Raw genomic sequence first — 13,294 nt, forward strand, 5'->3', positions numbered from 1 at the left:
GCACATTTTTGAAGAAAGAACTACATGGATAATTATGGCATGAAACAAAGGACAATATGGAAGAGGGAACCTATTTAAAAACTTTCCAACTCATTTCCAAGGGTTGGACACATACCTGTATGGACATCACCTTTATGTGGAGCAATTTTGTGATCAGAAATGTGGTTTGAAGGATTGCATAAAGAAGTTGGATTGAATAGCCTACTATTTTGGATGGAATAGTGACTTGGGATCATGTTTTGATTCTATGCATAATTTTTTTGATCTCAAGCATTCATTTTGTAGAGTTTTGAAAATTACTTATGTTTTACATTCTTGTTGTCTAGTTTTGTGTATCAATAATAATTATGGCTAAGGACTGAGTTCCCATGGTTGAAAATTGTTGGCCTTTGTGAATAAAGTGATGGCCTTTGTAAACAATATAATTAATAGTTTTGGAGTTAGTGGCAATCAAATAGCCAATTGTACAAGCAAGCCCTAAGAAAGCTAGAAAGGCTTGGCAAGGTGCAATGAATGCTTGTAATGGATTTTTGGTGAAGATAGAGGATTGGCACATGCTAATCTTGATTAGGAAATGAAGGAGTGGTATACCAAGGGTCCATAACTTAGAAGAGGAGGTTGGATGTGGATTCTGGAACCATTTGTGGAAGTTTTCTTTGTCATTTTCTTTTAAACCATTAAAAATAGGGTTTTCTAGAGCCATATTGTATGTTCACCTTAGAGACCTAAGACCTAGAAAATCTTCAAGCCTAGATCATTAGGAAGAAAATTATTGAAGACACCAAGTGGCCTTGTTAAGTTTTTCTGGGGGTTATAGCTAGTTCCTTGTTTTTAGGAGGCTTAATAGGGCTCTTAGGGTTGCAAGGGAAAACAAGGAAATTTGAAGTTGTGGGTATGGTAGACTTACAAAAATAATATAGAATGACATGAAATGTGGTAATAATCATGGAAACATGGTCTAAACTTGATTTTGGTCCTTTAGGTACACTAGGTCAAAATACACATTGTTGGTAAACTAAAGGTATGGGATGAAAACTTGAATTGTTCAGAGTGTTTCTTGGTGAAAGGGGATCGGGAAAGAGTCCTATAGGTTGGGGTTGTGGATAGTAACCCTAAGTAGGCTAGGAATAGCCTTGGTAGAGCAAGAAATATCTAAAGTGAAGAAGCTCCCCATCAATTTCTTTTTGTTTCCTGTACGATCCAAGACAAATATAATAGATGGATTCTTATTCTCAACCATGATGAATCCAACCCACTAATTGGATTGAGGCTGAGGAGGAGGATAATTTATAGATACCAACACTGAGAGATTGATTCTTGGAACAATAATGTTGGAGAATTTCTAAATAACTACACTACGAGAACATTGCTTGGAACAATAATATTGGAGACTTTATTGATAACAACACTTGGACAATAATATTCTTAGACTCCACTCTTTCCCTCTCCACAAAAGCAATAAATATAGCCAAATTTTATAACTCTACAAATTTATTGATATATGAAAGGTTTTGGATGCTTATAAATTTGAAAGGAACACATTTTGTTGCCAACATAACATAAAAGAGAAACAAAAAGAGAATGGGAGCATTCGTGAAATTTTTATCCATTACAATGATGTTGATTTGTCTACTGTGTATCACTAGTATATTGATAGTATCTCAAGAATATCCCTACAATAAAAATGTTGTATGCAGTGAAGATGGTGACTGTGAGAAGGAGACTGATGTATGCTTTGACAATAGAAAATGTGGTTGTAAGATGCTGGGATATTTTTGTTACATTGATCCCTGTGGTAGCATTCCGTGTGACACAGATTGTGACTGGAAGGAAAATGAGGATGTGTGCTACGAGAAGGGAAAGTGTGATGGGTGAGGATACTATTGCTATCCCAACTCTAATTAATCTACTCCTCCTCCTTCATTGATTCTTCTCATGTGTTTCTATGAGATTTCTTCAACTTCTCAAAATAAATTAAGTTAGACACTACAACCAATCTCTTTATTTCTTTGCTCCTATGTTTCTATGAGACTTCATGAACTTCTCAAAGTAAACAATCTATTGACATATGCAAAACAATATCAATTATTGTTATTATGTTGTATGTTGATAGATTGTAATGACATTTCATATTTTTTTCTTTTAATGATGTCATATATATGCATTGGAGACCAAGTTGGATGAATTGACATATTCTTTTAAGAAGCAATATGTGGTGTTCTAAACATGGTTATATATTCTGCATCGATATGAAACCAAGATATCTATTAACTTATCAAGTTTTAGTTATGTTCTTACAATATGATTATCTTAATAATGAATCATAGAATGTAATTTGATCATTTCATCAGAATATGATTCAATTGTGTTGAATGTTTTCATCAATGATCCACTCTTTGAGATTCATCTCAAAATATATATTATAGTGATAAATCATTCTAATGATAATCCATAGAATGTAATGCAAATACTTCTACACATTCAAATCTGAAAGTTGTATATACTTTTTGATTCATTTCAAATATACAATAGAATTGTATCGAAAACAAAGATAAAATATGATTGCAAATAAATAGAAACAACATAATACCTTAGAGAGGAATAATTTGAGGCAATCCCATAGAAAGCCATTCTTTTGAATACTTCATATACTGCAACTAAATTTCATAAATCAATGAGTTTTCCTTTTAAAAGTACACATGAATTCTAATAGCAATATCATAATTTGATACAATTCAAATAATATCACCTACTTATCATGAATCTATCAATTAAAACTCTACAAAACACCTTTCAATTAACTAAACTTGCTAATGCAAAATTGTAGATGTGAATGAAATCATACCATTTATTTGATAAACTTAATTTGATTGACTCCAAAAGTAGTTCACACGTACATCTAAACCTTGAAAGATTTGAAACATAACGATCAAGAAAAAAATTCTACCTTTGAAGCACAATGACTAGTTGCAACCTTATATGTTGCCAAGATCCACCTTAATGGTGTTTCATGAGAAGCTATGAACATGAGCTTTCTATGTATTGAAAATGTTTTAGCCTCCTTAAAACTACTATCTTCTTCTTTTGAGGCCTCCTCCTTTGGACATGGAAGGAAAGAGTCTCCTAAGCTCTTAGGCATGAAAATCTCTACAATTCTTGTCTTCCCAATAGTAAGCATGTAATGCCCTGCCAAGGGATTCAAAAGAATTAACCTAAAGTTTTACTAAGTTTGCCAAACATTTTTTTTAAAAAGAATAACATACAAAAAAATCATAAAGTACGAGAAGCAATAACATACAATCATACATAAGCAAACATAATAGATTAAATTTCTTAAGAATCCCAAGATGTTGAATCACATTTAAATTTAAATAATTTACTAAGTCCAATAAATAACACATCCACATAAAAGAATAACTACAAGTCCAATCCATTTAAATAATATACATTTTTTTTTGAATGCCACTTGGCGATAAAATTTGGAATGCACAATCATCCATTGTACATGTCACATGGTATGAAAGGCTGAAAGAATATATACATTTATAAAATAGATTACATCATCCCTTTCAAATCCATAAAACAAAGTACAATACAATAAGTGAAATCATCCATCATAAAGATATAACCATCCATCATAATACAAAAAGATAGAACGAAAGGAAATGCAGACAAGGAAATCCAACCATGGCATTAATGGATGGATCTCAATGGTAAAAGTAAAAAGCACTACCATCCAACCTCGTGGTAACGCAAAAAGGTCCACTCCCATCACACTGAGGAGATAGTCTCAAGTCCCAAATAGGATATCAATTCCAAAAAACAAAGTAATATCTATGTCAAGGAAATCCCTAAAAGTAATCTAATTCAAAGGTTCCAAGATAAATCGACATCTAGACCTAGAGGCAAAAAAAGACATGTAGGAAATCTATACTGCTAGTGGGAAAGTGTCATTGCATGAACCAACTCTAAGGTTACCCAGCTAGTCTTTTAATCCTTCGCCCCCCTAGTGACTCAATGCGGTGCTAATATCCTTTCATACTGACAAGGCATACTAATGATGCATGGTCACAACCAAGCATCCTCTCTACTCCCATCCTAGCCTGTACTACCACTTGAGGCATGGGCAAGGAAAACAAAGACTCTTATTAGGTTCATTTTACCATCATTGAGTGTAGTGCTATCACTTATTAACTACTTACAATGGGTTACTCTGGTAGCCACTTTGGGCCTCAGCCTCCATTGCAAGCCATTTCCCAACTTAACATTTAGATTACCTACCCTAGGCTCATAAAAGTACAAATCAAAGAATCAAAATTGTCATCTCATCCTAATACAAGTGATTGGAAAGCATCAAAAGATAACTCACAATAACACCTTAGTCCTTTGCAAGCAACTGGAAAGCATCCCAAAAATAAATGATCAAAGATTCAAAGGTTAAGTCAAATAGGTCATAACATTCCTCATGTTATTACACAAGAACACTGAAAGCAATAACAAGCAATAAATCCAAACTCATCATAAAGCATACCTGACACATTATGATGGTTGAGTTTAAAAAGATCGAGATCAAAACATCATCATAACATCATAAACATAGAACTCCCGAGCCTTTGGTAATTGTTGTGGTCTCCACAACACATGCCCCATTCCTAGTGAGGAATGGGGACCCCCTACCTTTTTTTGACTCCCGAACTCACAGTTTGAGAGTCGGGAGAAGAAAAGTTTTGTTAGATGTTAGAATTTAAAGAGTCAAAAGGTCAAAAAAAAATTTTAAAAAAATTGAAAAAATAACAAAAAATAAAAAAATTGAAAAACACAAAAAAATAAGAAAACTCGAAAAAATTTACAAAAAATAATAATAATTTTTTTTTTGTGCTTGCTCATTAATGTGGCGCACGCTCGCACCAATTTGCATCACATGTTTGCATCACCATTGGCATGCATGCATGACCATTGGCAGTGCACGAATGCACATTATGTGCGCCACGTGTGCCAATGTGCACACCACACACATGATCATTGGTGCTGTGCTGCCACATGCATGAACATAGGTGCCTTGCGCACGAATGTGCGCACTATGCATTCATGACCATAGGTGCCACACATGTGCCACCTTGCACTGCGCGCGCTAAATTGTGCTACGCACGCCAAGCTCACTCTACATGCTACCTTGCACCATGCATCACTAAACTCACTGCACCGCTCCTCATGCATGCATGCCACACCTCCCCATGGTGCACTTCGATGCGTGCTCACCACCAAGCTCACTCCACATGCGTGTCACACCTCCCATCGACCTGCAGTTTTGTTTGAGTAGCTAGTGTGTCTTAATTATGTATTTTCAACTCTACGGACTAATGTTTGCTTCTTGTTGTAGGAAAAAATGGCATCGTCAACTTGTCGGGGTCATAACTTTTGACTTGAGCCTCAGAATTTAGAACCGCTTACAACATTGGAAAGAAGAACTGAAGATCTAATTTTAGTCCCTAAGATAGTGAGCATTTGGCTGCTTAGTTTTAGGGACTGATGAAAGTTTCAACTTGAAATTTTGAGCAGAAGACCTACAAAAAAGCCATTTAAAAATGCCTAGAAAAATTTGCAAAAAAAAATATGAAAAAGTTTCAAACATTTGATCATCTGGATCACTTGGTTTCTTGCCAGGAAGGATAGGGCAGTTGGAGAGAAGACAAAGGTCGAAGATATACAGGTTGGACACATGAAGTGGAACAGGTTCCTCATCTTATGCAGCTATTAATAGCAAGATTCAACACATGTGCCTTAGGATTTTAGATCGAAGAAGCAAAAGAAGTTCAAGTTTATGAAAGTGATTGGCTATAAAGAGGGTATAAACCATCAAAAATGGGAAAAGAGCATATACAAAAAGTGATCTAAAACACCATTTGAGCAAAACCAAAAAATCATTTTCAAAATTAACAACTTTGATTTTTTGGTGATTTGAGCTATCGAGGTGTGCAGCTTCGTAGGTATGGAGGTTTGTAGCTCCACATTTTTGAGCTCTATAGCACCGCAATTCAGAGGTGCACCGACAGTTGACTGTCAGTTTGAAAAATAACACTTTCCATGCATCGAGAGGGCATTCTGATGGCGAGTTAACTCTGACACATGCCTAGTGAAGGGCCAGTTTCCATTTTTGATGCCTCCATACACTTCCACTTCAACTGATGGCCTCCTCATACTTTCTCTCTCTCTTCTTCTTTGTTTTTGACATGTAAAGGGCTCACACATCCAATTAATGAATAAAATATGGATGGAGTCCCTCTAAGCACTAGTTAGATTTTCAGTTTGTATATATTTAGTTTTTTTAATGTTTTAAAAGCATTTTATTGCATCAAGATATCTCTCACTCTCAGTGAAAATTGAGGAGAAAATTTCTTATAAATACCCCATTGTAAAATGTAACAAGGGTCACCGTTATTATGCAATAAAATTATGCTTTTGGTGCTAACATTCAGAGTGTAGTTATTCTTGCCTGAATGTGTCATTGTTTTGTGGATTTTATTCATGAGATTGTGATTGAGCCAAAGGTTTATTGTGTTGTTTCTAGATGTGTGATCTTTTAGTTCTGGTGTTTGCTACAGATATATGAATTCTGTTGACATAATGAGCTTGAGAAGAGATCACCTGATTGTGTCTACATAGCTTTTTGTCTTGCATGAGCACACTTTTCGTGGCCTTGCGATTTGATGAAGAGTGAAACATCATTCAATTTGTTAAAGATTCTCATTGACGATTGCATCAGTGGATTCTAGGAAGTGCTACTTTTGTTTTCATTAGTTTCCTATTGATTTCTTCGAAGGTTTAACTCATAGCGTGTTGTGTTCTGTGGCTTATGTCCATTTAGGAATTTCAATTTCAAGTCATTTGATTTCATGTTATTTTCTTTTAGTTTCATTATTTGCTTTGCTAACGCCCTATTAGAATAGGACCTCATAGTAGCTACATTGTTAGAGTTGCATTCATTGAGAAATAGAAAATACAAAAAATATTGTTCTTTTGGTGTGATATTTTGAGACAACAAAGATATTTACTTCAATTTTGAGATAAAAGAGTTTTTAGAACCAGCAAAGGCCTCCTTGTGAAAACTCACATTTATCTTCTACTAAGAAGATTTTGGTACGTCGCAAGACAAATACTGAACCTTGGAGTGGATCCTTAAAAAGATTTTCTTTTCAAGAGAGGAATTACAAATGGATTCTTGCCATTGACCACCATGCAAAACGAATGCCCAACAGTAACACAACCTAATTTTTCAACACTCTAGTCCATTCCCAAAATTGACATACAAGAAAGCACTAACAACTAGTGTAATTCACAGTTTTATTTGATTTTGAAGACACACAGTCTGAGTTTATAGTTAGGCTTAAGTTGTCCATTCCATTGTAGATTTTTGGTCTGATAAGGTTTACTATATTTCTCCATAAGCTTAACCCATTTTACATTTAACTATGAATACATCGTTACCATAACTCGCAAAACAACATTATCTCTAAAATGATCTTAAATTTTATGTAATAATTATTAAATAATTAATCCACAATTATTTGATATTATTAAAATTTTAAATAGAAATTCCCATTATCAATTTATAACATTCCATCGACAATTAATTAATTAATTAAATTAATTGTTATCACTATATTTCAATAATAACTCTTTTAAAATTGTTTATCATCCTTTAAAATTATTTATCATATATAAATAAATAAATAAATAACTTTATTAATAAATATATTAATATTTAATTAAATCATATTTAAACTAAATTAAATTTTAATTAAATTAAAATTTTAATAAATTAATTATAATATAATTTAAAACTTTTAAATAATATAATTTTTTATTTTAAAAAAAATTGAATTCATAAAATAAAAATAAAAAACACGTTTTCTTTTTAAAAGGTCCGCCGATTTTTGACCCCTGTGGCCACAGGTGTTACTATTGGTCATGTAGGAGTACCACCTACCACATGCAAAATTTATTGGCCATGGGCAGGGAGGTTGGGGTGTGGGGATTAATGGCCCCACCCCCACCTCAATATTATTATTTTATTAAATATATATTTTATTATTTATTTATATATATATTTTTAAATGAACCCCTAAAGAATATATATATATATATATATGCATATGTATATATATATATACATACATATATATATATACATATACATATATATATATATATATACATATACATATATATATATACATATACATATACATATACATACATATACATATACATATACATATACATATACATATACATACATACATACATACATACATACATACATACATACATATATATATATATATATATATATATATATATATATATATATATATATATATATATATATATACATATATACATATACATATACATATACATATACATATACATATACATACATATACATACATACATATATATATATATATATATATATATATATATATTTTAAAAGTACTAACAATATTCTGATAGGGAAAATATCACAAACCAATCAAATTTTCAATCTAAATTTTCCATTTCTTTTCAAACCCTTCCCAATTTAACTAACAACTTTTAAACCTACAGAATGAGGGTTTTACTGATTTTCAATCCTCACATATACAGAAGTACTTTTAAAATATATATATATATATATATATATATATATATATTTAAAAGTACTAACAATATTCTGATAGGGAAAATATCACAAACCAGTCAAATTTTCAATCTAAATTTTCCATTTCTTTTCAAACCCTTCCCAATTTAACTAACAACTTTTAAACCTACAGAACGAGGGTTTTACTGATTTTCAATCCTCACATATACATAAGACATCAATATGAATCACAATAATTCACAATGAAAGATTGAAATATTCATCACAAACAAATTTTGGAAAATAGATTTAGACAAGAATATCGAATTACATAATTCATTAAGCGAAATAAACACAAGACCTTACCTAAGTCTGATGCTAATATGCAACCACCCAAAGATTATGAGATAATTCTCTTTTCTCTCAAAACCTTCTCTTTGAAAATTCCCTTCTCCAAAAAATCCAAGTCCCTGGAAAATGACCCCTCAATTACTTATAAGGAGTTCTCACCTAAATATGGGGCACTCATTGTGCAATCACTCGAGGGAACTCCTTGATCACTATCCTTTAACTCTTTATTAACTTTTCTTTTATGTTTTCATGCACTCTTTTTTCAATATAAAATATCTTTATTAAATTTACTTGCTTTCACTTTTAATTAATTTATTATATTTTAATCTCATGCATAAGCTTTATGCAATTTAATTAAAATAAACTTTATTAAATAATTGCATACTCTCTCTTAATAAATTTTAAAGCATTTTTAGGAAAGAGCCTACAACGCATTGGTAAATTGCAAGCCTCTCATCGGAGAGGTCTTGGGTTCAAATCTACTCGCGATTAACACATAATAATAATTAATCTTCTTAATAATAATAAATAACTTAGGATTTGGCCATTTACCTATCAAAAAAAATTTAAAAATAATAATAATAATAATTTTAAAAAAAAGCGTTTCTTAACATAATATTTATTAACTTAAGTAATAATATTTAGCATTTATTTAAAAATGATCTCCTAAATATATTATTATTAAATTAATTAAATATTATTATGCTCTCAAAATAGAACTATAATTTTCTTTTTAAATTTTATTTTTTTATTAATTAATTTCCAATTAATTAAATATAATTAAATATAAAAATTATCTTAATAATTTTTCATTAAAGTAAATCATTAATTAATCTTTTAATTTGACTTAATTAATAGAAAAACTACCAAAGACCTAAAAGACAAAATATGAAAACCCATCATAAAATACAACATACAAAATCAAACTCAAGGGTTGTAACCACGAATTTATGTTATATGACGAATTTAGAAGGGTAATCATCTTAGATAGTTGTACTAATTTTTTCTAGGACAATTGGTTTAAAGGTTAGGATTTGGACTCAAGAATTTATCTCCCCTCTCTTACCATTGAGATATTGCGATAGGGTATGCTCATCTTGACAATTCAAGGAAGTCGATACTCAATACCTGCAATCTATATAAAATCCACGCATGTACAAACACATATATTCTAAACTAAATAGGAAATGGCAGGAAGTGGTGCATCATGTAGATCCCAACTAGTAGGTGACTACGATTCCCTTCCTTAACCACATTAGAAACATCATACATAAAGAAAACATACATGCACACCATACACATGCAGTATGGGGTAAGTATCCCTAAAAAACATGTACAAATAATCCATCTAACTAACATCATTAAATAACTAGAATCACTGTAAATAATCATCATCAAAGTATAATCATGCATACATGAACTATTTGGTACCAAAGTAGTCTCATCATATAATCAACTGAGTATGAAAACAATAACTAATAATCTAGAAAGAAATGTTTTAATCATCAAGCATAAACATAAATTGGCCTAAAAGAGTTTGGAAATAATAACTGAATGTAAACTAGGAGCAGCCACTACAAAGCAAAAGTGAGATAAATCCCAACAACATCAATTCTGCAAACAATTTAGAAGAAATCAAGTTAAATACTTTAATTATGTTATTTGCATTGGATCATGATTTCTCATTGTTGGTGTAAATATGTATTTACTATTTACACTTTACTTAAGTTTACTTAGGTTAATGCATTATTTAATTATTTATTAGTTAGTCACCTAGGAGCATGCGTACTCTTGTGAGTTGTCATGTTGACAACACAGGAGTTAGCACTCTAATTATGCACATGGTGTCTACAACATAGGAGTTAGCACTTTATTTGAGCACATGGTGTCTAGAACATCTCTACATGTGAGACACCTTGTCATCCTTATCCTCTCATTGATGCATGCATATTCATGCACAATGGAGGATGTGTGCTTAGTTGTCATGCTTATCTCCTAGTTCTTTCTAGAACCATTCTAGATGCATCTTAGAGGCCTTTATATACAGGCACTCCTAGTGTGTATGTACATGACATGACATAATAGAGAGCATTTTCATTATTGTTATTTTGATAATAAGTTGTTGGTTTATTATTGTGCTTGTTCTTGAGTTCCTTGATCTTGGGTGAATTTTTCTCTAAAGCAAATTCTTACATGGTATCAGAGTTTGGAGAATTTCTTTTCACATATCCATAGGAGACTGATCTTGCTTCACCTCTCTAAGGACACCTCAATTCAAGTCTAAAGTACCCACAACTATTGAGAGCATCTAGAAACAAAGCAGACCTTGCCATTGCATCTGGAACATCGATTCGATGAAAATCGACTATAAATTTGCCTATGTTGGGCCATAGTCAATTTTGAGACATTTTTTTTGCAAACTAGCACCCGAAGGCTTGAATTGCAATTCTGGTATGATCTCATCAAATCTATATAATTAATTTTTAGATCTACATTTTTCATTTGCATCTCCTTTGAGATCTGCAAATTTTTTTTTTTAGATTTTCATTATTTTTTCAGAAAAATTAGCCATTAGGCCTATAGTAGAGATATTTTGCAGGTGAATATTGGAGCTTACTAGTGCAAATCAGATATTTGCATCACATTTAGAAGGTCAAAGAACCCCTAAATTGACTTTTGTTTCACTAAATTGAACATTTGAGGTGAAATCTAGAGTCATTTGATTTTTGGAGGCACGACAGTGGCGATTTAGGAAAAATAATTACATTAGTGATTTTCAAACAACGATATCTCCCTCATACGGACTCCTTTTTTCGAGATTTTTTTTTTGTTTTGGGATAGAATTTTGTGATCTACACATTGGTGCAGGTTGTTTGAGACCTTTGTTCTTGAATTTTTTTGCAAATTGCAAATCCCAATTTTTTCCACTTTAAATGCTTAGTACAAGCTCATCTAGACACATTTTTAGGTTCCATTTTTTTGAAAGTGCTTAATTTTTTATTTACTTTCTAGATTTGGAATCAGATTATAAGCTTCTATGGACAAAAATACTACTTTCAGAAATAGGCCATAAATTGGCAAGTGACTATAAAGTGTCAAATCATACATTAGGGGGGGTTTCCTTGATTCTCTCTTGCATTTTGGGAGGTGCATATATTTATTGATCTCATGGAGTCTTGTCACATATGCTAGTCTAGTTTAAGATAGAAGTTGACACAGAGGAACTATAAAAAATGGTGTGCTTTGATGCCTGATCATCTAAGAGAACATCAGGAAGTGATTTCTTATCTTTGCTCAAAGATACTGCCACCTAGTCCTAATTGGGAAGATCATCTTCATCATCTTATTCACTTTATGTATAAAAGCAAGAGTAAGGAATCTTTTTCTCCTCTTCTTATGGCAAGTTTTCCTCATGATGTTTGGATGCCTCTTTGGGATGCATATGGAGATCCATGAGTTTCTCCATTTCCAAAGGACATTCTATCTTTTGTAGCTTTAGTAATGGCTTCTCCAACTCTAGATGAGATCTCACCTCCTATTGCTCCTATTGATTCTACTAATCCAGTTCCAGCCATAGATGCTCCTAATTTAGTGCAACAGGAAACACCATGTCTTCCTACTTTAGCTTCATGAGATGAATTCCTTCCAAACATTGCAAGGCTGTTTGTGGAGTCTCACATTGAAGATGTAGGAGACATTATTGATGATATTCGTCTTCTCTTTGTTGAGGTGAATACTTCATCTATTGCCATCGTGATAGGTTCATGTACTTTAGCTCAGCAGGGTACACCTTGTCTTCCAGCTCCAGCATCAGTGGATGACTTCTTGACAGATATTTCAGGTTTGTTTGTGGGATCCCACATAGCAAATTTGGGAGACATCATTGATGATATATATCTTCTCTTTGATGAAGAATATCCTTCTCCAGTTGTTGTGATGGCTCACTCTGACCCTCATGTCAATTCTCTACATGATTAGCCTTTATAGGTTGATATGATTATGGATCCTTATGTACAATAGTTGCAAGTGGTCCATAGTTGGTTCTTTTGGATAGGTTCTACATCCATCCTTTCTAGATCTACCCTCATTCTTTTTAGCAGTATTGGAAGTAGTGATTATTAGTATCGACACAGGAACAATTGAGAAAGTTTCAGAGACATCATTTATCTTCAAGATTCTTTCTACGCATAGGGGAAACATCTCACCTATACCTTTGCCATTGTTTCTTCCAAAGGGGAGGAACATTATTTAGCAGTCATGGATCAACTTCTACATTGGAGCAGCTATTGCAGTATGTACATGGGTACCTAACATGGCCTA

Source organism: Cupressus sempervirens, chromosome 3 (genome assembly GCF_028749045.1).
Source record: "Cupressus sempervirens isolate cs-2001-9-10 chromosome 3, ASM2874904v1, whole genome shotgun sequence".
Taxonomy (NCBI): domain Eukaryota; kingdom Viridiplantae; phylum Streptophyta; class Pinopsida; order Cupressales; family Cupressaceae; genus Cupressus; species Cupressus sempervirens.